This window comes from Schistocerca gregaria, chromosome 7 (assembly GCF_023897955.1).
Source record: "Schistocerca gregaria isolate iqSchGreg1 chromosome 7, iqSchGreg1.2, whole genome shotgun sequence".
Lineage (NCBI taxonomy): Eukaryota > Metazoa > Arthropoda > Insecta > Orthoptera > Acrididae > Schistocerca > Schistocerca gregaria.
In genome coordinates, this window is record NC_064926.1 from 510,739,045 (window position 1) to 510,762,019 (window position 22,975).

Sequence of the window (22,975 nt, forward strand, 5' to 3'; positions counted from 1 at the left end):
GAGGTCATCAGTCCCCTAGAACTTAGAACTACATAAACCTAACTAACCTAAGGACATCACACACATCCATGCCCGAGGCCGGATTCGAACCTGCGACCGTAGCGGTTGCGCGGTAACAGACTGTAGCACGTGGAACCGCTCGGCCACTCCGGCCGACACTGCAGATGGGAACGTTTTCTTTAAAATTAGAAAGCTCATTACACTTCGCATTTCAATCGCTGACCATCCATCCGTCAACTCTTCCTTCTTGATGCAGTACTTAAAAATGCAACAGTAGGGTAATTTCCATGTATTGATAACGACTGAACGCTTTCATTCGCTCTTCGGTCTGGTCTCGGAAGTTAATTCGCATAGTATTTTGATACACCCGTGAGAGAATATTCATTTGGAGCACTGCATTGCAAGCTAATGAGTCAACGACTATCGGAAAACCGGAACAGATGAGAATCGAAGCATCTGAAATATAGTGCTACAGAAGAATATTGAAAATTAGGTGGACTGATAAGGTAACGAATGAGAAGGTTATATGCAGAATGGGCCAACAAAGAAACATGAGGAAAACACAGACAACAAGAAGGGACAGAATGATAGGACGTGTGTTAAGGCATAAATGAATAGGGTCCATAGTACTTAAGGGAATAGGAAAGGGTAAAAACTGTAAACGAGAAAGAGATTTGGATACATCCAGCAAATAACTGAGGACGCTGGATGCAAGAACTACTCACAGATGAAGAAGTTGGCACAGCAGAAGTATTTGTAGTGGGCTGCATCAAACTTTGACAGAAGACTGATGAGAGAGCTATTGGTTACTGAAGCATCGTCGTACCTTCGGATAGTGCTGCTGCCTGAAGAAGATCCTTGGCGACACTTGGAGCGATCGGCTGCTGGCTGGGGAGGCAGTGGCGCCAGGGAGTCGCGTGGAATGCCGAGCTTTGCTCTGCGTGTGTGCGCAGTGCGGGCAGGTGCTAAGCGGGCCAGGCGCTAACGAGCAACCAACAACCAGCAACCAGTGGTCGCCGCCCTGTTTGCTCGCCACCGGCGTTACGCGCCGACACACAGCGCGGCTGGGCGAGGCTGGAAGAAGGGGACGGTGCGGGGCAGGTCACACAGTTTCTCTGAGTACAGAACCACTCAGCAAAACCACTATCCTATAGAAGCCTCGCTTACCGACGACGGATTCCAAAATTGTTACTTCAGCCTCTCTTGTCATCTTGTACACTTTTAATGCTATTGTGTACATAATACTGCCATTAATCTGTATATTTTAAAATTTTTTGTTCCGTAATAATGTTAAAAATTAAGCAAATACTATGAGATACACTTTTTTAAAGTGTAGTTCATCTGTTTAAAACAACCTCTTTGACATAGGTGGAATAAATGTATTAAAACATATTTTGTAAATAATTATGTAATATTTCCAGTACAACTGTAATTAATTATGTCAATTTTGTATGTACACTCCTGGAAATTTCCAGGAGTGTATTTAAAAGGAAATGTTTTGACCAGAGACAGGCTGTACACCAGATGTAGCTTGAAATTCATAACTTTATTAGTTATTGTAAAGTTTATGTTGTGATATTCCATTTGGGCTCTCAGACTGACCCAGTGTATTGTTTATATGTTTTAATATGTATATATGTGTAATTTGTATTTGTGTTTGTAGAATGGGGATCATGGTCAAAGTAAGGGGGTTGAACAACGTCGTACGTACGTGACCGAGTCTTTAAATGGCTAACGGCGCAAAGCTCGACGTTTATTTGTCGGTGTGCCTCGGTTTGGTAAGGTCTGCGTCAGGTATGGGCTTCCAGAACGCCACAAGAGTTTCAGACTGTGTTAGCAGAACAAGTTGATCGCGAGTTGAAGAGTTCGAAATTTTCCGGGTCTCTTAATTCAGTTGGAGCTTACAAATTTCGAGTCGCTTTCAATGATTAATTCCTTTGTGACCACACGAACTTTGTCACTGTTCAACTGTTTGTGAGCAGCAGTGAACTTTAGTGAATTTGCTGTATAGATTCTTCAGTTAACTTGATTGAACTTACTATGTGTCAATAATGACAATGAACTCAACATTTATCAGTAAGTGCTCGTGAAATTTGGCGCTGTCGAATATTTAAAACTATGCAACTGGTTCCTTGTGAATTAATGTGGCATTTTATGCACGTATCAGCGCACACTCCGCTGCAGAGTGAAAATCTCATTCTTGAAACATCCCCCCAGGCTGTGGCTAAGCCATGTCTGCGCAGTATCCTTTCTTTCAGGAGTGCTAGTTCTGCAAGGTTCGCAGAAGAGCTTCTGTAAAGTTTGGAAGGTAGGAGACGGATACTGGCAGAAGTAAAGCTGTGAGTACCGGACGTGAGTCGTGCTTCGGTAGCTCAGTTGGTAGAGCACTTGCCCGCGAAAGGCAAAGGTCCCGAGTTCGAGTCTCGGTCGGGCACACAGTTTTAATCTGCCAGGAAGTTTCATAGCAGCGCACACTCCGCTGCAGAGTGAAAATCTCATTCTGGAAACTTTACAGCATATTTATCTGTGCTACGTCACTTTATAGTATAGTTTTAGTGTGTATTTTGCTTGTCCAAGTAAGATAAATTTGAAATTCCGTATTTTGGAAAAGGATGAAGGTATCAAGAAAAGTTTCAGGGTTGTTCGAGATTGCGATCTTAGATATTGTAAGAATTACAGCCATTTTCTGTACTACCCGTGTTGGAATCTTCGGCTCGGTTTCGGTACCCGATAACATGTTTTGGGATGTTTCTCAGTAACGGACAAAGGTTTCTGGAAAGTGGAAGATGGCACTTTCCGATTAGTTTCTAGACAATATACCGTTAAAACATGAGCAACTTGCTGTGATTAATTATTTCGATATCCGCTGTTAACGCGTAAGAAATGGTCAAAAACGCTTTTTTAGAGTTTTCTCAGGAACCGCCCATGAACCATATGGTGCCTTCTTAAGCGCCTTAAGGTACAGCGGAGACTATGTCCAATGAAAAACGTGCCAACCGATTTGCAGCATGTTCCAAAGCTGGAGGATGCGTATTGTAGGACAGCCAGACGATCCATCTGCTGGGTATACAAATGGTCCCTTGCCCAAGGGCCACCCAAAACATTTGGCGCTATCTTTCTGTTACCAGTAGAACCGGAGGTGTGATCCCTAGACAAAAATCCCGCCTTTTTGCAGCGCGTTTTGGAACATATTGGTAGTGCATGCTCCCCCATGCCAACCGATATTCTTTCTGCTGACATGTCCCGCAGATCTCAGTGTGAGTTGGAATTTTCCTCACAAAATAACGGTATAATTTGTTTATGTAAGGTATTTTATAAATGCTAAATCTCTGCTACTAATTTTTATTTTTTTCTGAAAAACATAATTAGTGTGAAAAATAATTTATTGCGATACGCCTTCGTTGTACACGACCCTAGTAAAACAACATGTTGAACATTTTCTTATTAAAGACGCCACCATACTGAACTGGATTTAAAGTCGCTTCCGAGCACACACTTTTCGATATTTCGTGGTTCCCATGCGTCAGTTAAGACGAGAATAATGATGGCTCACTTAGCAACACTGCACACTCCAAGCAACATCCTCTTCTCTAACGACTGACATTTCGACAGAGCATTGGCTCCCTAATTTTCTCTTTGAATCAAATGTGCCTCTATCCCTCTAGTAATAAACGTTGTAGTGTTTTCCTTTCTTACCATCTCGTATTCACTACAGCTCTAGACGTACTTAGCGAATTTAATAAAGCTATACCGGCAACAAGAACAACACTGGTCATGTAATGGAGTAAAAATGTTTCTTAAATTGGCAGTGATTGTTAAAAACAAATATCATATGTTCATGTGGCTCTACAGTTTAGCTTTCATTATTATTTTACGTTCTTTTGTTCCTGACGACGCAAGTGAAGTCCTGTCAGTGACGAAGCTTGAAACCGGCCTTGTGTTCGTTTTGAAAGAATCAACCAGCCTCAGAAGTTGTGAGGTACTACTCCTGATACTACAGCGATACGCGTAGCTAAACCACAATCGCCTCGAAAAAGTATTAACGATGTCTGACTCGGAATGAAGTTTCAAGAATGGACACACAATACACACTAACAAATCAGTAAGTTCAATGGGCAACAAAGGGCCAGCGTATCTCATTACAGAATATAATAGGTAAATAAATGGATTCAGAAAACTAACAAGTGTGACTATCACGTGTCAATTTCACGCTCATGGCGATCCACACTGAAAATGAGATTTTTCCACGAGTATGTATTCATGTACTCACAGTGATTGCAACAGCTAAATCTGAAAATGAGATTTTTCCACGAGTATGTATTCATGTACTCACAGAGATTGCAACAGCTAAAACTATGAATGCAGCCACTCAATAATGTTTCACATTAATCATACATAAAATAAATATCATTCATGAATGCTGTGCTGGCACTCGCAGCAGTCCGATGTTTAACAACAGCTACCATCGCAGCCTTACCTTCTTTAATGGTGAAGATAAATAACTCCTGTATTAATAAACTGTAATATATTGCATTATTTGTTTCCATCCTTGTCTCATGACAAATTCCTCAGGTAATTATCCTTAATTCACTTTCCCCTATAGTCTGCAATATTTCGTAATGTTAGATCATTTGCCAAACATAGACAACACCTTCTTTCCACATCCCAGTAACTCCTCTCTGAGAGATTTATGAATAATAATAAAAACTTATGATTAATAATAAAAAAAATTGTGAACGGATATCTTTGTGTTGGAAGCGACATTACTTGGGCGCTTGCTGTCCTAACTTCATGAGCAAAACGGCAGGGACACAATGTTACAGAAAATATCTGAAAGCGTCACTAGCAGGAAGTGTATTAATAGGGACACAGAGAGAGCACATAGTGCCTTAAAAATAATAACTGATTAATCGTAAACTAATTTATTGCAAGATTTATTTGTTTTACACGAACATATATAGTAACAACTTCACCTTTTCTGTGCATCAAACACACTTGGATAAAGCCCGTTAGTATAACAGAAACCAATAACAGCCAGATACATCTTTTTCTTTCAATTGGAAACTTCCGGTCAGATTCATGGTAACCGACTCTCACCTAAATGCTAGTTTCATGCTCCCATCTACTGACATGCACAGCTTCTCACAAAGTACCCTCCACCACACGTACTGAAAGATGGGTTGCAGAGTGCAGATATAGATGTAGATGTACACTTGTGGCAGAAACGAAAACGGGTGTTTCTTTGTGGATACGTATGCCAAGTTGGTACACTGACGACCATGCTACATGATTTGCGACTTCCATTTGATACAACTTGCGAGGATGATGCATTCGCATCTATTAATGCCACGCGGGGTAGCGGTGCGGTCTGAGGCGTCTTGTCAAGGTTCGTGCGGCTCCCTCTTGTAGGAGGTTCGAGTCCATCCTCGCGCATGAGTGTGTATGTTGTCCTTAGTGTAAGTTAGTTTAAGTTAGATTAATTAGTGCGTAAGCCCAGGGACCGATGACCTCAGCAGTTTGGTCCCGTAAGACCTTACCACAAATTTCCAAATTCCATCTATTAATCCCTTGTCAATGGGCAACGTTCGAAACTATCTAGTAGTGCTTAACAAAGTATGTACTTTTTTAAAACACAAACGGGATAGAAAGGATGTCATTCTTCAGATGTATCGAGACTGTGGCGACTGTTCAGAAGAAATCATTGATAGCGTTTGTGTACGAACAGGTTCAAAAATGGTTCAAATGGCTCTGAGCACTATGGGACTCAACTGCTGTGGTTATTAGTCCCCTAGAACTTAGAACTACTTAAACCTAACTAACCTAAGGACACCACACACATCCATGCCCGTGGCAGGATTCGAACCTGCGACGGTAGCAGTCGCACGGTGTACGAACAGGATTCCACCAAAAAACTTATCCCATAGATGATAACAGAGATGACAACAAGCAACGAGAATAAACCTTTCACCTTTCATTATCGGTTAACACGAAAACAAGGGCTTTTAATTTCTTCAGTAAATCGCGCTATGCGATACGCCCAAGGAAGCTTTTAATCAGTCTTCAGTTCTAAGATACTACTCCAGGCGGTAGTAAAAATGAATGTTCACAACGAAAAATACTGAACGCTAAAATGAAGATTTGGCCCTGTTAGGATCTCTTAATGGTGATATTGTTTCCACCTTCTTGCTCTTTAACATTTAAATTACAACATTAATTCAAATGAGTGATTAAGGGAACTAATAACTAATAAATGATAAATGTTGTGTCTGCTTATACATTTATTGTAGACTAAAACCTCTTTATGTATTACAAATCTTTACATATCAATGTCCAATGGACATAAAGAGATACAAATTAATTTCCTAACTAATATTATTGATAAATTGGCCAAATCTGCCCCTTTTAATAAGTACGCTAAATAATATAAATAACACGAGATGACTGACCCCCATCTACGTACAAAACACTAGAAGACAATACTTTCAAAGACGATTTACAGTGGTGTGAAACCTCAGTGGAAATAGAACTTACATGATTACAAATGTTTAGCTTTATAGCCCTAATAAGCCGAAGCAATTAGCAATATCACCATACGTACTGCGTCCGGTGCGTGAGAGCAATGGATCTCGTACAAGTCTGCGACGACGGAAGAAGTTCAGCCACAAAACATAAAAAAACTCCTTCAAACACTAGGACGGCAGAAGGAGGTCTTTTGACTAGTATAATCTGATACTGTCTTCTCCTCTCTGTCTTCTACAGACGAGAAACGCGAACTCCCAGCCACAAGGACGGAGTTCAGATAACATCTCAACATGAGTACAGACAGAAGAAGTGCTCTCAATCACTGAACACTGCGCACTCCACGACGACTCCCTACCCAGAGGCAAAGTCCAGAATCGTGTAGGTTCGCAACAGTACCTTGCCTATCTGTCTAACTATAAAACCTCCTGAGAGCAAAGACAGTGAGTCCGTCAGTACCAACAAAAGCTGATACTAAGCGACCATCAAACACGGGCACTCAAAACGGAAGACCTCTTTCTCTCCACCGCTGGTTCCCCAGCAAAGATCGATTCCCCTCCTTCATAACTGCAGAAGGCGAATCATATCCTCAAAATCAGGGAATATTTTCCTTCTCTACAGATTCTTCCAACTGTCAACCAACCATATATTAGACTTTTGTCATCAGGCGTGGAAAGTTTGCAAGGAAATACCTACACCCATTAATTAGGAATTCATACAATAGTACGCTTCTCGGAGTAAAAATCCTCGGAAATAACCCAGCCTGCGTCACTTCCGAGGTAACGCTTCATCGTTCCTCTCTGTGGCATCCAAGATTTTCAGAGTATCAGAAGTATTATCCGGTTATCCTTCCAGCCCCGCTACAACAGCGGCCAGCCGCCGCTGTATTGTGCTTCAGTGCTCAGGTGCCACGATGGTCCGTCTTGGGTTACTTCCTGTGTTAAGCAGGACCAACAAATCTGTGCAGGCTTTTCCACCCAGGGCCTGAGCTATTTTCGTTTCCATTTCCACTGGTGTTCCAACCTCTACTAGTATAGGCAGTCATTAATTACGCCATTTTGATAATAAAGACACTCCGTCACCTTTCATGGAATAAGCGTTAACAACTTTTTACAAGGTGCACGTCACAATGTCGATCTTCTTTAAATATTCACATATGTACTAACAGGAAAAGTCGCAACTACAAAAAATAATTAATGCAGAGTAATGAAATTTCTGGTACACATATGCCTAGGTAACTTATTTAAATGATTAACATTGCAAGTTCACAGGTTAATGTAACCGGGAGATTAGGGATTGCAAATATGAAATGCTGGGACACTAACGACCCATGTAATCGACAGAAGGTTAAATGCAAGCGTGCAGACGTACTTGCATTGTGTTGTACAGATACTGGATGTCAGTTTGTGGGTTGGTGTTCCATGCCTCATGCAGTCGGCCAATCAATACAGGAACAAATAACGCTTTTTATGAGTGATGCTGGAACTGTCGTCCGATGATGTCACACATGTACTGAAATGGAGAAACATCTGGTGATCGATCGGTGCCAAAGCATTCCGCCGACATTCTGTAAAGCATGTTTGATTACAACAGCGGTATGTGGGCGGCCGTTACCTTCTTGGTAGACACACAGTGGAATGCTGTTTATAATGGCAGCGCAACAGGTCGAATCACGAGACTGACGTACAATTTTGCAGTCAAGGTGCGTGGGACAATCCAAAACTGCACCTGCTGTTCTATGAAGACGCGCCTCAGACCATAATTGCAGGTCTAAGTCCAGTGTGTATGGCACGCAGGCAGGTTGGTGCAGGACTTCAGCTGGACTCCTTCTAACATCAACACACAGCCATCCCTGACACCGAGGCAGAACCAACTTTCACCAGGAACCACAGAAGACGTCCACCCAGCCGTCCAATGAGCTCTCAATTGACACCAATGAAATTTCAAATGGTGGTGGTTTGGCGTCAATAGAATGCGCGCTACAGGGCGCCTGCCTCGGAGCTGTCCAGCCTGTAACGGTTCGTTATGTCACTGTGGTGCCAAATTTTGCTCAGGATGTAGCACTATGCGCCAGAGCCATATGCCAAACACGATGGTCTTCCCTCTTGACAATACCACGTGGCCATCTGGAGCCCGGTCTTCTTGCGACCGTAGATTCTCGTAACCACCACTGCCAGCAATCGCGTACAGTGGCTACATACCTGCCAAGTCTTTCTGCAGGATCACGTCAGGTTCTACAGTTCTGTCACACGACCTCGTTCTAACTCAGTGAGCTGTTGACAATGGGATCTTCGTCGTCTTGAAAGCATTCAACTCAAAAACTCCAGTCCTAAGGTGACTAACTCTCATGTCCGTTACGGCGTGTATTCGAAGTAAATCTGATATGCATACACATAGTGGTGCTACTAGTGGCACTCTCATGCAGCTGACGTGAGATGTGAATAGACATCATCGTTCAGATGTATAAACACAATTACCGACTTTCGTTTATGTTGCATAACTCCTTCTTGGTGATGCTATTTACTTTTGCGTCTGTGTATAAAGAAAAGCAGGTGAACTAGCACTCAAATCTGTGACGCCCTACTCTTTGAAGCAACGAAGGACGGCCCTTTGTTTCCTGTTCACTGGACAAACTATTTGTTACCCTCGTAAATCAGCTCACCGCTCGCCTTAGGGCGCCGTCGACGGTGTGGAATTGGCACCAGATGATCCCCGCCGTTAAACTTGGTCATGACAGTGAAGTGATGTGTATATGGCAGTCGATTATGAGCCATCAGCGCAGGTAGATGATCGACATGGAGACGTGGCTCAACGGGTTCGAGTCCCAACCGCAGCACAAATTTCAATACATTTCGTCTGCGTCCATCGTTACCCGCTTTGTTGACGTGTCAACGCAGACTCTCCAAAGTGTATGCAGGGAATGGTGTATCACTGGAGCCATGTAACATGGCGTAAGAAAAGTGGTCGTGAAATGATAGTAACCGACAGTGGCCAGAGACTAGTGTGGCGCCTTGCTAATGAAAATCGGCATACAATTGAACAGAAATTACTGCTGTCTGTAAATACAGGTACATCTCAACCAGCTACCGAGTGAAAGGTGAGTAAGGAACTGCATGTAATGGACATTTGGAGTCGGGTGCCTCAGAAAAGGGCTTCGTTCATCGCGAAAAATACACTCAGGTGACCAAAGTTATGGGGTAGCGATATGCGCATATGCAGATGGCGATAGTATCGCTTGCGCAAAGCATAAAAGGGCAGTGCATTGGCGGAGCTGTCACTTGTACTCGTATCATTCGTGTAAAACCGTTTCCAACGTGATTATGGCCACGTGAACTAACAAACTTTTAACGCGGAAGGATAGTTAGAGCCAGATGCATGGGACATTCCATTTCGAAAATAGGAAATTCAATATTCCGAAATCCTCAGTGTCAATAATGTGCCGAGAATACCAAGTTTCTGGAATTACTTCTCACTACAGACAGCACAGCGGCCTACGGCCTTTACTTAATGACAGACAGCAGCGGCGTTTGCGTAGAGTTGTCAGTGCTAACAGACAAGCAACATTGCGTGAAGTAGTTGCAGAAATCAGTGTGGCACGTACAACGGACGTGTCCGCTAGAACCGCACGACGAAATCTCGCATTATGTACTGAGGTAGTAGACGACTGTCGCCAGTGCCTTCGCTAACAGCACGACATAGCGTGCGGTGCCTCTCCTGGGCTCGTGATCATGTCGGTTGACCCTAGACGACAGGAAAACCGTGGCGTGATCAGGTGAGCCCCGAGTAAGAGCTTGTGGTGGGGTTCGAATGTGGCGCAGATCCCACTGAGACGTGGACCCAAGTTGCCAAAAAGATACTGTGCAAGCTGGTGGTGGCTCCATAATGATGTGGACTGTGTTTACTTGGAGTGAACTGGGTCCTATGGATCAAGCGAAGCGATCACTGATCGTAAATTGTTACGTTCTACTACTTGGGGACCATTTTCTGCCGTTTAGGGACTTCATGTTCACAAAAAACGATGGAATTTTTTATGGATGACAGTGCATCATGTCATGGGTTTTAAGCAGATTCTGGACAATTTGAGTGAGTGATTTCCCACGCAAATCACCCGACACGCATCCCATTGAATATTGATGGGAAATAACCGAGACATCAGTTCCTGCACAAAGTTCTTCATGGGTAACACTTTCACTATTATGGACGGCTATAGACGCTCAATATTTCTGCGGGAGACTTCCCACGAGTTGATGAGTCCATGTCCCGTCTAGGTGCTGCAATAAGTCGAGCGAGAGGACGTCCGACACGACATTAGGAGGTACCCCATGACTTTCGTCATCTCAGTGTAGAGGTGAACAACTTCATTGGGAGGAAGAAAAGGAGATTATGTTTTAACGTCGCGTCGATATCGGCGTCATTAGAGATGGAACTCACGCTGAGAATGTTTCAAGAATGGGGAACATAACTGGCTATGCCCTTTCGAAGGAGCCATCCTGGCGTTTGCAGGGGTGATTTCTGGAAATCAAGGGAAACCTAAATGGGGGGGGGGGGGGGACCGGACCTGGATTTTAACCGTCATCCCGAATGCGAGTCCAGTTTGCTAAACACTCGGTGTCTTACTCGGTAACATCATCGCGGTAATATCGCGGAAACTGGACAGTATCTCACTGTAGGCGTCCAACTTGCCTCTTCCCCAATATTGCCGGGCGTCTGGTGCACCATAGCACCCATGATTCATTTACCTCGTAGTGTGTGATGGGTACAGTCCACGTCTGAGGTACTTCTATCACGTTTTGGGGAGCTGTGCCCGCTCATTCAGGCTACCAACTATCGAGCCGAAATGTTTCTACATTCTCAGTGACCAGCTGTATCCTTTTCTCCTACAGCTTCATGGTGAGTGTGCTGTGGAGCCTCTTGTATTTCAATATGATAGCAGACATGTTTACAGGGCTCGTAGAAAGATTCGTACCTAAAGACTGGAAAGTTGCATAGAGCATATCAGTACCCAAGAAAGAAAATAGGAGTAATCCACAGAATTACAGATCATATGGCTAATATCGATTTGCACTAGGATTTTGGAATATATACTGTGTTCGAACATTTTGGGATACCTCGAAGATGACGATGTACTGACAAAAAGCCGACTGGTATTCAGAAAATATCGTTCGCGTGAAACATATTTATTTATTTCTTCTCTCGAATATCAACAGGAGATGCTAATTTTATTCGATATTTTTAGATTTCCGGAAGGTTTCTATCAAATTGCGAGTCTGTGGACGATCATCTAAGTTGTGCGACTGGATTCGTGATTTCCTGCCACAAAGGTCACAATTCGTAATAACTGAGAAAAGTCGTCGAGTAAAACAAAAGTCATATCTGACGTTCCCCAAAGAGGTGTTACAGGTCCTCTGCTCCTCCTTATCTACATGAACGATTTAAGAGACAACCTGAGGAACACTGTTAGATTGTTTGCTGAGGATACTGCCATTTCCGGTATTGTAAAGTCATCAGATCCTCCTCTAGGGACACCGCCTTAACGTAGCACTGTCGGTACGGGCGAGGAGGTTTGTGTGCTCAGGATCCGGAGGGCTATGCCTGCGGTAGCGTAGCTACCAGCAGGGCCACCCATACCAGACAGGCCGAATAGAGGGGCCAGACCAAGTGTGTCGCACAACGGCCTATTGAAAACCCGTCTCCTATCCTTTTCCTATCCCTAGCCCATCCTTTTTCTTTTCCTTTACATTTCTCCCACTTAGCCGATGCTGCCGTTCAATCACGGAGGAAAGGCCAAGGCCATAAGCCGAACATCTGGTAAATCGTCAGTGCCGGGGCGATAAGGCGGCAGCACCACCAACGCAATAGGAAGCGGTGGGCCAATCACCCGCCTTTTTAAATGACCTGATTACTGAAAGTGAGACGAGAATACAAAACCGGATGGATAAACTGGCGACGACCTTTGGCATGAAAAGGAAAACGAAAATAGGCGTTTGGAATATATGAACCTTGAGGGAGAGTAGCAAGCTCAAACAAGTGACCAGGGAATAACTATAAGTTTGATATCCTGGGATTAAGTGAAGTGAGGTGGCCAAAGTTTGGTGAAATACAGACATCGAATGGAATTTTATACTCAGGATGCGAAGAAGAACAAAATAATGGTTCAAAGGACTCTGAGTACTACGGGACCTAACTTCTGAGGTCATCAGTCCCCTAGAACTTAGAACTACTTAAACCTAACTAACCTAAGGGCATCACACACATCCATGCCCGAGGCAGGATTCGAACCTGCGACCGTAGCGGGAAGAAGAACACCTGGATGGAGTAGGGCTATTGGTGACCAAGGCAGAAAGAAGAATCTTCTAGAATGGAGACCTGTGTTCAGTAGAATCATGACTGCCAAATTTAAGACGAAGGTCCGAATCCTGACACTCACCCAATCCTATGCCCCCACAGAGACATCAGAGATTGAGAAGAAGGAGGAGTTCTACTACCTGCAACGAGAGACTGTAAGGAAAGTGAGCAAGAAAGATATCTTCATAGTTATGGTAGACATAAATGCCAGGGTGGGAGATAACAACGATGTGTTGGAACAGATAATGGGGGTACATGGCTTGGGTGAATTGAAAGATAGTGGGGAAAAATTTAGTGACTTCTGCGCAGGCCATGACCTTGTAATAGGAGGGACCTTGTTTTCTCATCGGAGATGCCATAAGATAACACAGGTATCCCCAGATCATATGCCAGAAGTTCAGGAGGAGCCTGGAAGATGTGCGGAATAGAAGAGGAGCAGACGCAAGTAGCGACCACCATCCTGTTACTGCCGGTTTCCGAATGAAGATTGTGGCTTCCTGAAAGAAATTCCAGCCAAGGAATAGCAGATGCGACTTAGGTAGACTGAAAGATGCACAGATAGCTTAGGGGTTCCTGCTGGAACTCCGGATTAGATTCCAGGCGCTGGAACTGGAGATAACTGAGGATAAGGACATGGAGGAAATGTGGACAAAAAAGAATACATTTATGCCATGTAGCGACCACCATCCTGTTACTGCCGGTTTCCGAATGAAGATTGTGGCTTCCTGAAAGAAATTCCAGCCAAGGAATAGCAGATGCGACTTAGGTAGACTGAAAGATGCACAGATAGCTTAGGGGTTCCTTCTGGAACTCCGGATTAGATTCCAGGCGCTGGAACTGGAGATAACTGAGGATAAGGACATGGAGGAAATGTGGACAAAAAAGAATACATTTATGCAATCGGAGATGCCATAAGATAACACAGGTATCCCCAGATCATATGCCAGAAGTTCAGGAGGAGTCTGGAAGATGTGCGGAATAGAAGAGGAGCAGACGCAAGTAGCGACCACCATCCTGTTACTGCCGGCTTCCGAATGAAGATTGTGGCTTTCTGAAAGAAATTCCGGCCAAGGAATAGCAGATGCGACTTAGGTAAACTGAAAGATGCACAGATAGCTTAGGGGTTCCTGCTGGAACTCCGGATTAGATTCCAGGCGCTGGAACTGGAGATAACTGAGGATAAGGACATGGAGGAAATGTGGACAAAAAAGAATACATTTATGCAAATGAGGGAGAGACAACTTGGCATTAAAAATCTCTTGCGGAGAGACTGGATGTCTGAACATACCTGGAGGAAGATTACCCATAGGTAGGAGGCCAAGGGAAGAGTAAACCAGAGCAGAGCCAGGCAACAAAAAGCGCAGGCACAAGCTGATTATACGAGTAGAGTAGCAGGTTAGGAAATGAAAAGGAGTATAAAAAGCGACAGCAGAAGATGGATAGATGAACAGGTTGATACAGCAGAACAGGCAGCGCGGATGTGGGATGTGAAAGAACTATATAACACTAAGATACTCTCAAAGAAAACCTTCCAGAGGAACCGACCAGTAAGGAATAAGAAACGGGAGATACTAACTACGCATGAATAACAATCACGTGGCTAGAAGAAACACATCAACTCAGTTTAATATAGAGACCTTGGCGGTGAGGTAGAAGAACAAGAACAAACGTAATACAATAATCCTAGTCCCAGCATTGATGTAAATGCACCCACGAAAGCAGAAATTCGGATAGCGCTTAAGCATATCAAGAATTGGAAGGCACCATGTAACATCTGAGATGCTGAAAATGGACATCAGTGTCGAGTTGTTGTACATCCTCTTAGAGAAGGTAAGGAGAGAGGAGAAACTGCCAATAGATTGGAAACGAGGTATTATCCTGAAAAATCAAAAAAAAAAGTAGATGTTACCAACTGCAACAAATGGCGAAGAATTACCCTATTGTTCGGAATAAGGTACTTTCTAGGATCATTTTAAACCGCATTACGGATTCTGTGGAAGCACAACTGAGGAGAGAGCAGAGGGGGTTCAGAAAACATCGAGGCTGTGTGGACCTTATCAACCCTCTCAGAATTAATCTGGAACAAAGTGCGGAGTGACAACAAATGGTTCAAATGGCTCTGAGCGCTATGGGACTTAACTTCTGAGGTCATCAGTCCCCTAGAACTTAGAACTACTTAAACCTAACTAACCTAGGGACATCACACACATCCATGCACGAGGCAAGATTCGAACCTGCGGTCGTAGCGGTCGCTCGGTTCCAGACTGTAGCGCCTAGAACCACTCGGCCACTCCGGCCGGCAGAGTGACAACACACCCTCTGTCAAGAGTCATGTGGGATACACTTGCAAAATATGGCATTCCAACGAAGATTATTAACATCATGAAGGAAATTTATGAAGACTATGAATGCCAAATACTACATAATGGAGAACTAACAGAGCATTTCCAAGTTAATTCGGGAGTACGACAAAGGTGCATTCCTTCGCCAACACCATTTCTTTTGAGTTTGGGGCCTTATAATGGAAAGAGAGATGGGGGGAGGGGGCACTGAAGAGAGGTGTCCTATGGGGGATGCGCGATGGTCTCGAAGATCTATATTTCGAATACGATGTCTGCTTTATGGCAAAACGATATCGAGCCTTCGAAGAGAAACTGGCCAGGTTACAGAGAGAGTTCGAAATTGCAGGCTTCAAGATATATGTTCGCAAAATCAAAGAAATGCGGATAAATTCGAGGCTGGCGATTAATGGAGAGGACGTAGACCAGATCGAATCTATCCTCTGTCTCGGAAGTATAGTCACGACTACGTAGTTGTATCCGCAAAGCAAATGGTGCGTTTGCACAACTGTACCCTGTTTGGAGAAATATGAACATCTCAAAGAAGACAAAACTCCGTCTTCTCAGTAGCAATGTGAAGGCTGTTCTGTTGCATGCTTGCGAAACTTGGAAGGTGACTAAACACGTCAAAAACCAGCTCCAAGTTTATATCAACTTCTGTCTCCGGCGTATTTTAAATGTGAGATGGCCAGATGTAATGAAAAATGAAGATCTTTAGAGGGAGACAAATCAGCAACCAATCAATATACAAATTAAGTAAAGAAAGTGGAACTGGATTAGGCATACATTGAGGAAACCAGATGGAGCTGTTGAAAAGACGGCGTTGGACTGGAGCCCTCAGGAAACTGACTTGGAATAGGACGATCGAGATAGAAGCTGCAGAGGATGGGAAAACCTGGAGTAAAGTAAAAGACTCGCTAGACATCGTACGAAATGGAGGAATTTCGTCACGGCCCTATGTTACAGAGGGAACGACAGGAACGAAGTCAAAGTCATCAGATGATAACAACAAATTGTAAAAAGATTTAGAAAAGATATCTCTACCATGCGAAAAGTGACAGTTGACTCCAAACGATAAAAAAAGTGAAGTCATCCCTTTGAGTACTATAAGGAATACGCTAAATTTCGATTAAAGGATAAAACTCACAGATCTAAAGGATGTAAAGTCATTTAAATACTTAGGGATTACAATTTCGAATAACTTAAACTGGAAAGAGCAGATAGATAATGTTGTGGGCAAAGCAAACCAAAGATTGCTAGTATTTATTGGCACATCACTTAGAAAATGATAAAGGTCTATTAAAGAGTTTTCTTGAACTACTTTTGTCCACCCTCTTCTGGAGTATTGCTGTATGGTGTGGGCGCGCGGGGTAGCAGCGCGGTTTGGGGCGCCTTGTCTCTGTCCGTGCTGCTCACCCCGTCGGAGGTTCCGAGTCCTCCCTTGGGCAAGGGTGCGCGTTGTCCATCGCGTAAGTTAGTTTAAGTTAGCTTAAGTAGTGTGTAGGCTTAGGGACCGATGATTTAATTAGTTTGGTCCCATAAGCCCTTACAACAAAATTTGTGTGGTCTGAGATCCGCATCAGACAGGACTGAAGGAAGACATCGAAAAGTTCGAAGAAGGGTAGTTTGTTTTTTATCGTCGTGGAATAGGGGAGAGAGTCCCAAGGACATGTTACGCGAAACTGGATGGTAATCATCACAAAACAAAAGCGCTTTTCACTGCGGCAGAATCTCTAATGAAATTTCAATCACCATCTTTGTCCTCATAGTGTAAAATACTTTGCTGATGCCCACTTACAAAGGGAGCAATGATAATCATAATGAAATAAGAGAAATCAGAGATCTCGCGCGAAGATTAAGTTTTCGTTTTTCCTGCGTGCTGTTCGAGAGTGGGTCGATAGAGAAACACATTGAAGGTGGTTCCCTGAACCCTCTGTCAGGCACTTAATTGTGAATTGCAGGGAAATCATATGGATGTTTTTGTAGATATCGTGATCACCTAGAGACACTTAACTGGTCTGCTAAATCATCAGGTCTTAGCCCCATAGAAATTTCTGGAACAATTAGGAACAGCGAGTGGAATGTAACAATTGACATCATCGCTCTTCAGTAGCTCTGCGACATTTAATCATCTATGTGGGTCCTCAGCTGCATATGGCAGCGGTGAAGAAATTTGTCGACTATTTTCCTCTCCTTCTCGGTGCTATTATTAAGGCTGCAACTTTTGTTACACGTTATTAGCGTTATGTCCGTTGGTTTGGGGAGAGGGGTTAGTAAATTTTTATTACTGAGACCATGAAAAGAGAAATGGATAATCTATTTCGCCAATTCCATAATGCACTGAAGTATACAGACGCATAGCTCTGTCTCCACAAACGTTCTTTTTTTTTCAAATAAAGCAGATATCCACTGCCCTAAGTTTATCTTTAGTCTTTCAAAAGCCTCTTACACAAAAGTATAAGTATCTGTTTCGCTTATGCTTTTTTCATGTGTACTAACTGCCTCTCTGGGAACAAAGAAAATTACTTTAGATATGATACTACTGCAATTACATTTTCAATAATATAAAACTTTGAACATCGCTGCTAAGGTCCAGTGACCGTTGTTATTGTTGTTGTCTTCAGTCCTGAGACTGGTTTGATGCAGATCTCCATGCTACTCTATCCTGTGCAAGCTTCTTCATCACCCAGTACTTACTGCAACCTACATCCTTCTGAATCTGCTTAGTGTACTCATCTCTCGGTCTCCCTCTACGATTTTTACCCTCCACGCTGCCCTCCAATGCTAAATTTGTGATCCCTTGATGCCTCAAAACATGTCCTACCAACCGATCCCTTCTTCTGGTCAAGTTGTGCCACAAACTTCTCTTCTCCCCAATCCTATTCAATACCTCCTCATTAGTTACGTGATCTATGCACCTTATCTTCAGTATTCTTCTGTAGCACCACATTTCGAAAGCTTCTATTCTCTTCTTGTCCAAACTAGTTATCGTCCATGTTTCACTTCCATACATAGCTACACTCCAAACAAATACTTTCAGAAACGACTTCCTGATACATAAATCTATATTCGATGTTAACAAATTTCTCTTCTTCAGAAACGCTTTCCTTGCCATTGCCAGTCTACATTTTATATCCTCTCTACTTCGACCATCATCAGTTATTTTACTTCCTAAATAGCAAAACTCCTTTACTACTTTAAGTGTCTCATTTCCTAATCTAATTCCTCAGCATGACCCGATTTAATTTGACTACATTCCATTATCCTCGTTTTGCTTTTGTTGATGTTCATCTTATATCCTCCTTTCAAGACACTGTCCATTCCGTTCAACTGCTCTTCCAAGTCCTTTGCCGTCTCTGACACAATTACAATGTCATCTGCGAACCTCAAAGTTTTTACTTCTTCTCCATGAATTTTAATACCTACTCCAAATTTTTCTTTTGTTTCCTTTACTGCTTGCTCAATATACAGATTGAATAACATCGGGGAGAGGCTACAACCCTGTCTCACTCCTTTCCCAACCACTGATTCCCTTTCATGCCCCTAGACTCTTATGACCGCCATCTGGTTTCTGTACAAATTGTAAATAGCCTTTCGCTCCCTGTATTTTACCCCTGCCACCTTAAGAATTCGAAAAAGAGTATTCCAGTCAACATTGTCAAAAGCTTTCTCTAAGTCTACAAATGCTAGAAACGTAGATTTGCCTTTTCTTAATCTTTCTTCTAAGATAAGTCGTAGGGTCAGTATTGCCTCACGTGTTCCAACATTTCTACGGAATCCAAACTGATCCTCCCCGAGGTCCGCATCTACCAGTTTTTCCATTCGTCTGTAAAGAATTCGCGTTAGTATTTTGCAGCTGTGACTTATTAAACTGATAGGTCGGTAATTTTCACATCTGTCAGCACCTGCTTTCTTTGGGATTGGAATTATTATATTCTTCTTGAAGTCTGAGGGTATTTCGCCTGTCTCATACATCTTGCTCACCAGCTGGTAGAGTTTTATCATGACTGGCTCTCCCAAGGCCGTCAGTAGTTCTAATGGTATGTTGTATACTCCGGGGGCCTTGTTTCGACTCAGGTCTTTCAGTGCTCTGTCAAACTCTTCGCGCAGTATCGTATCTCCCATTTCGTCTTCATCTATATCCTCTTTCATTTCCATAATATTGTCCTCAAGTACATCGCCCTTGTATAAACCTTCTGTATACTCCTTCCACCTTTCTGCCTTCCCTTCCTTGCTTACAGCTGGGTTGCCATCTGAGCTCTTGATATTCATACACGTGGTTCTCTTCTCTCCAAAGGTCTCTTTAATTTTCCTGTAGGCAGTATCTATCTTACCCCTAGTGAGATAAGCTTCTACATCCTTACATTTGTCCTCTAGCCATCCCTGTTTAGCCATTTTGCACTTCCTGTCGATCTCATTTTTGACACGTTTGTATTCCTTTTTGCCTGCTTCATTTACTGCATTTTTATATTTTCTCCTTTCATCAATTAAATTCAATATTTCTTCTGTTACCCAAGGATTTCTAACAGCCGTCGTCTTTTTACCTACTTTATCCTCTGCTGCCTTCACTACTTCATCCTTCAGAGCTACCCATTCTTCTTCTACTGTATTTCTTTCCCCTATTCCTGTCAATTGTTCCCTTATGCTCTCCCTGAAACTCTGTACAACCTCTGGTTCTTTCACTTTATCCAGGTCCCATCTCCTTAATTTCCCACCTTTTTGCAGTTTCTTCAGTTTTAATCCACAGGTCATAACCAATAGATTGTGGTCAGAGTCCACATCTGCCCCTGGAAATGTCTTACAACTTAAAACCTGGTTCCTAAATCTCTGTCTTACCATTATATAATCTATCTGATACCTTTTAGTATCTCCAGGGTTCTTCCATGTATACAACATTCATTCATGATTCTTAAACCAAGTGTTAGCTATGACTAAGTTGTGCTCTGCGCAAAATTCTAATAGGCGGCTTCCTCTTTCATTTCTTAGCCCAAATCCATATTCATCTACTATGTTTCCTTCTCTCCCTTTTCCTACACTCAGATTCCAGTCACCCATTACTATTAAATTTTCGTCTCCCTTCACTATCTGAATAATTTCTTTTATTTCATCGTACATTTCTTCAATTTCTTCGTCATCTGCAGAGCTAGTTGGCATATAAACTTGTACTACTGTAGTAGATGTGGTCTTCGTATCTATCTTGGCCACAATAATGCAATCACTATGCTGTTTGTAGTAGCTTACCCGCTTTCCTATTTTCCTATTCATTATTAAAACTACTCCTGCAATACCCCTATTTGATTTTGTGTTTATAACCCTGTAGTCACCTGATCAGAAGTCTTGTTCCTCCTGCCACCGAACTTCACTAATTCCCACTATATCTCACTTTAACCTATCCATTTCCCTTTTTAAATTTTCTAACCTACCTGCCCGATTAAGAGATCTGACATTCCACGCTCCGATCCGTAGAACGCCAGTTTTCTTTCTCCTGATAACGACATCCTCCTGAGTAGTCCCCGCCCGGAGATCCGAATGGGGGACTATTTTACCTCCGGAATATTTTACCCAAGAGGATGCCATCATCATTTAAACATACAGTAAAGCTGCATGTCCTCGGGAAAAATTACGGCTGTAGGTTCCCCTTGCTTTCAGCCGTTCGCAGTACCAGCATAGCAAGGCCGTTTTGGTTAATGATGCAAGGCCAGATCAGTCAATCATCCAGACTCTTGCCCCTGCAACTACTGAAAAGGCTGCTGCCCCTCTTCAGGAACCACACGTTTGTCTGGCCTCTCAACAGATACCCCTCCGTTGTGGTTGCACCTATGGTACGGCCATCTGTATCGCTGAGGCACGCAAGCCTCCTCACCAACGGCAAGGTCCATGGTTCATGACCGTATCGGAATTATATTAGAACAAATAAGCCCTCATAGTAGCGACGAAACCTGGTCAATTTTGACTTAATATTTGTGACCCGGGACTTATTTGTTCCAATATTTTCAATAATCTTTGGAAACGTTGTCGTTTGTTGTTGATTTGTGTATAAAGTGGCTGCCTGTTATCTAATCTACTTGTGTGTCCGTGTTGTAGTAACGTGAACCTGAACCATGCAAGTGGTGTGCTTACATAAACGCCATCTGATAAAGAGAGTCGCCAGATCTTCCTGAAACTGTTTAACTGCAATGCAATTAAGTTTTATCACAAAGAATTAGAGAAGGTAAAACTGTATCCTAAATAAGCTACCCTGTGAAATTCTGTATTGTACAGCGCAGTGAACAGGGCTACAGGGCGTGACGTCACAGTACGTGTGTGACAGTTCCAGCACAACAAACTCACAGAATAAGAATTCCTTATAAACATACAAGCTGAACTTTCATAGAATAGCTGTCCAAAATGATTCTGTTAAATACACTGTAAACATCGCACCGTAAGAGTAAGAATGTGAAATTTGACTGAATCTTGCCTAAACTGACACTTAAGATAATTTTTTGAGGCAATGCTTAACTGTGGATGATCATACTGTGACTAACAGTGATATTAAACTAGCCCTAACGGATGTTGCTGACTTATCTCGTGGCAACGGAAACTTGGAAGTGCTAGCAAGTAGTGAAAATTAAAATGAAGTGCAGCAACAAACCAGCAGAAGAACGGAAAGAGTCTCGCCTAAGAACAATGTAAGGAGAACAAGCTACAAAAAAAGCACATTATGCTTTATGTTTTGAGAAACTCTGTTCTGGTGAGTGTAACGCGTCAACACACTGTTAGAAAATCTAACGTTCTTAAGGAGACGGTTGTAGAAACTGAGTGATTGAAAAGAGACTAGCATTCAGACCTGTGTTATGAAACTCATTCCTTAACGGTTACAACAGTATTTACAAAATTCATTTCTTATTTAAAAAATATTACTCTGCCAAATAATGCTTTACTTAAACGAGTGGTGAAAGTATATCTCTGAGTCCAAGTCATGTCGCAGGTAACTTTGTTTAATTGCGTCTCGACAATCACACTAACTTAGTCCATTCAATTAAGAAAAATCGTGCTAAAATTTGCCTTTTTTCAGCACACCAAAATTACGTGCGAACAAGCAACGCTGGGAAGACATTACCCAAATATCTTCACACCTCCAAAATCACTCTTTACAAAACCATATTACCAAAAAACAACATACCCAGCGTTTGTATTTTTGTGTTGTCCTAGTTATTTCCAGACCGCTCAGTACGGTGACCATCCACAGACTCTTTCACTTAATTCTCACTGAATGCTCCGCTGCAAACAACAACGCTACTGACAACCAAAGATCTCGTTGCTGGTACTGACAACATCTATGGAGTAACATATCGACTACCGAAGACTTTTGTTTGAAAAATATCAGTTGTGCAAATATGAAGTATGCCACATCGAATAGAAAGAGAGCTCGTATCACTTACATTGAACGCAAAAAAGAAGTCAGACACCATACACATTCTACAGCATCCCTTTCTCCTTACTTACGAATACTTTTCACTGGCGAGTTTTTAAATCTACATGGAAACTGATCGCATGACAGAGGTGTAATACACGGGTGGCTGCACGGAACACTACTGTACTGTATGGTGCACTGGTCTTCACAAATATACATGACATTTAATCCTTTTCTTACCAGTCTTTGCTCGTCATTGCATCAATATTTGTTTGCATTTTGTGGCTACTTGGCTGCTAGAAACCATTTTTGACTGAAAATAGATACTGAAGTGAAGCTATTTTGCTAAAAACTTATAATATAGTCTATTTCAAAAAAA